Below are 4551 nucleotides of genomic sequence, written 5' to 3'. Positions count from 1 at the left end.
TAAATTGAAATGAAACTTTTCCTAAACTCTCAATAATAAAAAAAAAAGCCTCTATCATCTATGCTAGAAGAAAGACTGAATTATATTTCTAGTCTTTGTATAGAAAATGATTTTATAAAAGAACAAGGAATATGTGGACAAAAGGTAGGAAAATTTTATTACAGAGGTGTGTCAGATGGTTAATTCATGAAGTATTTTATTGAATCATGAGGGACTTTTGTGATATCTGACTGTTTAAAAAAAATTTTAATATGGCCCTGGCTGTTGTCGCTCAGTGGATTGAGTGCCAGCCTGCAAACTAAAGGGTCTCCAGTTCGATTCCCAGGCACATGCCTGGGTTGCAGGCCAGGTACCCAGTAGAGGGCGCACAAGAGGCAACCACACATTGATGTTTCTCTCCCTCTCCTCTCCTTCCTGTCCCCTCTCTAAAAATAAATTAAATATTTAAAAAAAAAAGATCCTGCCCCATGTCTTTGCTCCATGTGCAAGCTCCGTGTGCCGCCTCTGCAGCCTCTTCCCAGCACATAAATGGCCTCAGGTACCACCCTCACAGCTGTGAAGATTGGAATAATTGGTGGAACAGGCCTGGATGATCCAGAAATCTTAGAAGGAAAAACTGAGAAATATGTGGACACTCCATTTGGCAAGCCTTCTGATGCCTTAATTTTGGGGAAGATAAAGAATGTTGATTTCATCCTCCTTGCAAGGCATAGGAGGCAGCATACCATCATGCCTTCAAAAGTCAATTATCAGGTGAACATCCAGGCTCTGAAGGAGGAGGGTTGTACTCATGTCAATGTGACCACAGCTTGTGGTTCCTTGAGGGAAGAGGTTCATCCCAGTGATATCATTATCATTGATCAGTTTATCGACAGGACCACCAGAAGGCTCAGACGTTCTATGATGGGAGCCATTCCTGTGCCAGAGCAGTGTGCCACATATCAGTGGCTTAGCCATTCTGCCCCAAAACAAGAGAAGTCCTCATAGAGACTGCTAAGAATCTAGGACTGTGGTGCTACTTGAAAGGGAAGATGATTACAATAGAAGGACCTCGTTTTAGTTCCCAGGCATAAAGCTTCATGTTTTGCACCTGAGGGGGCAGATGTTATCAACATGACCACAGTTCCAGAGGTGGTTCTTGCTAAGGAGGCTGGACTTTGCTATGCAAGTATTGCCATGGCAATAGATTATGATTGTTGGAAGGAGAAGTGGTTTCAGTGGACCGGGTTTTAAAGACTCTGAAACAAAACGCCAATAAACCCAGAAGTTTATTCCTCACTACTATACCTCAGATATGGTCCATGGAATGGTCAGAAACCCTGTATAACCTGAAGACTATGGCCCAGTTCTCTGTTATATTACCAAGACATTAGAATAGTCTGGCATCCCAGAAGGCAAGGAGACTTTCTAATTCCAGTCCTTTGGGGAATTCCAGCTTAATTTGAAATGCGGAAAACTTTCATGCCCTTACTTGCTAAGGAAGAAGATGTGATAAGACAAGACCATGTCAATGTAAAAGATGCCTTCTGAAAGACGTGGACTGCTTCAAAAAACAGAGGGAGAGCAAATGACAAGGAAACATGAAAAAATTCCCACACTTTAGAACAAAAACAAAAAGGCACCAATCACCCTTCCCCCATTAAATTCATAACAATAAAGGGTGGGAGATAACAATAAAATAAAATAAAATATAATATAAAATAAAATAAAGTATTGTTAATATGTTTTCTCACATTAAATAAAAATGAATTTTTTAGTTGATTTTGTATTCATCTCCTAGTGTGATTTTCAGAATTGTATAGGTTTTAAGTCCAGTAAAACTTAGATGATCTGCTAACAGGGAAACTCTCTTCAAGACTGCTCTATGGTTCAATTTTTGTTTTGGAGTGAGTGAAGGGGACAGATTGTTATATACATAAAGGCAAGCTGCACTGGGAATTGGAGTTCCTGAACATTCATAGAAAGTCATTCTTATTTCCACCTTGGCAAAGCTGGCCACATTGGGCGGTTCCTCTCCAGCTTCTTGTTTGTGATGTCAACCTGAACTCAGTGCTTCTCTCAACCTTGGATGGAAAAAGAAAACAAATTTTTATGGGTGATTGGTTAAATAAGTGGTGTGCAGTATATCTATCTATTCTATTTTTTTCTTTTATTAATTCTAGAGAGAGGTAAAGGAAGGGAGAAAGAGAGGGAGAGAAACATTGATCAGTTACCTCCTGTACGCACCCTGGCAAGGACCAAATCTGCAACTCAGGCACATGCCCTGATGGGTAATCAAACCCACAACCTTTCAGTTTGTAGGATGATGCCCAACCAACTGAGCCACACCAGCAGGACCCATTCACCTATTTCCTGAGGAAGCCAGACCATCGGAGATGTGTATGATTCCCCTGTCAAATTGCTCTCTTCATTGATAATGTTTATATAGTGGCACTAAGGGAAGTATAAGAAACTGTCTTATAAAGCCTATTGCTATATTTACTGTAGGGATGCTGTTGAGGAAGTTGTCCATTATGTTCCTGTTTATAAGGACCCAAGGGAGACATTTTTCTCTGGCTTTCCTGAGCATCACATTTAAGTTTTATCTCATTGACATTATAAATCTTTTGTACAGTTTTATGTCTCACATCTCATGTCTCTAGTAGAACTATGGTGATTTAGAATATCCATTTAGGGTACTAATGCTTCCCTTTGCCCCATCTTATCTTAACAATTTTATTTTTTTCCCTTTACTCTGATTTTCTTATTTGCTTCTGAATAATTGCTTTTTATCCCACTTTATTAAATATATTTATGTAAGCCACCCTAAACTCAGTCTGCAACAATGTAGGCATAAATAATTTAAAAACCATGTTAAGTGCTTGAAAAAATAATAAAACACCTAAAGCACATTTCCCTTCAAGACATTCATTATTAGTTATATGATATTTATGCACAGGCCTTCTGTTAGTAAGTCAGAACCTTATTTAGTGAGATAGGATTCCAAGTTTCATTAATGAAACCTTAAAAGTTCTCAACTGAGAAAAAATAAAAAAGCAGCCTCTTTTTCTTCCCTCTTACTTTTTCCCTTTTGCACTTTGATTATTGTTCATTTAAGAGTACAAAATGTTCTCTGAGGCCTCCAGTTTTTTCTTATTCAAATAGGTTTAATCAAATTACACATGACAAAGATGACAAAGGCCTTCCTAATCTGCAGTACTTTCTGCTCCTGGGAGAACTGGTCTTGTGCTTCTTTTTTTTTTTTTTTTTTCCCTTTCCTGAGTCAGCACTTGGCTCATTCAAAGCTCTGGGTCCCAATTCAGACTGCTAGAAATAATAGACATGGAGAGAAAGAATAAAAACCTGTATTTTAAATTTGTAAAGGGGCCCTGCTCTATAGATGGCAGAACAATTGTATTGTTAATGTAGTTTATAAAGGAGGGACTAGGGGGATTCAAGCAAATGAAAAATTAAAAAAAAACCCAAAAACAAAAACTGTGTTCCTACAGCACTACTTAACCTAATTTTACATTAAACTGTCAAGTGGGATGATACTTCTCAGGCTAAAGGTATACCCAAGAGATGTAGGTAAGGTTATTTTACCAACCCAGGGCTGAGTCCCTTTATCATCTTCTTCTCCAAAGAAATAAATTCTCCAAAGAAAAAGTTCTTCTGGTCATTTGCTGATTAAATGATACAAGCTGGATATGTCTATATTAATTCTGATAGTCATCTTTTTGGGGGGGATTTTTCCAGCTCTGATTAACATAGTCTCTAGTTAACTATTTATATTTCGAACTAGGATGTAATTTGGTAACTTTTTGCATTACTATTCTTGCTAAAATCTCTTGCCCCCTCAAGATGGCCAAGTTTTAACTGCATGTCTAAATTAGACTCCTCTTTATTTATTTTTGACCTGGTACTCACCTGATTTCAAGTCCAAGTAATTATGTTTTATCTCAGAATTTATGAATCAAGTTTATATTCTAGATCTCCTTAATGGTCAAGTTTCTTATGACCTTGACATGACATTCCTTCATTTACTTCCTCCAGGCTCACATTCCATCTTATATACCACCTGCCACCTCATGATTTACTATCTGTTTCTATGTCCTGTACCCTGGCCATTCATAAGAACACTTCAGATCAATGTTTGCTTTGTGACCTTATGCAAATTATAGTATCATTTTGGTGACAATCTCTGCCCATTCTGTGTCTATTTGTGATGGCTCCTTGTCTGCCTTTTTTTTTTTTTTTTTGAGCTTTCTTAGAACTCTTCTCAGGTCATATCCTATTTTGAATTATAGGGATATGACATTGAGGACTCAGCACAAATCATCTAAAGTAAACAAGCAAATCTAAACAAAAACATCCATCAGAGAGGAATAACATTTGTAGAGAATAAAAATGATTCAGATTGATTTTTAAATGGCTCTCTACACATGGTAGGGTGTATGTGCATGTGTATAGGTAGGTAGGAGACTATTTGCTGACTGGCTGAAAAGGAACAGGGGCAGGACATTACAGCGTAGAGACTGACCTAAATGTCCAATGGGAAGAGATTTAAGTGAT

At 37.8% G+C, this 4551-nt stretch overlaps 1 pseudogene; it reads left to right on the top strand.

Annotated features, from left to right (window-relative positions):
* The first annotated feature begins 528 nt into the window (after nucleotides 1-528).
* LOC129065157 (S-methyl-5'-thioadenosine phosphorylase-like) lies at nucleotides 529-1373 on the top strand (annotated as a pseudogene).
* The last annotated feature ends 3178 nt before the right edge of the window (nucleotides 1374-4551 follow it).

The sequence above is a fragment of the Pteronotus mesoamericanus genome, unplaced genomic scaffold, assembly GCF_021234165.1.
Source record: "Pteronotus mesoamericanus isolate MK-2021 breed Mesoamerican mustached bat unplaced genomic scaffold, CSHL_Meso_final contig_173, whole genome shotgun sequence".
Lineage (NCBI taxonomy): Eukaryota > Metazoa > Chordata > Mammalia > Chiroptera > Mormoopidae > Pteronotus > Pteronotus mesoamericanus.
Note: the sequence above shows the minus strand (reverse complement) of the source record. Positions and strands in the feature narration are given on the sequence as shown.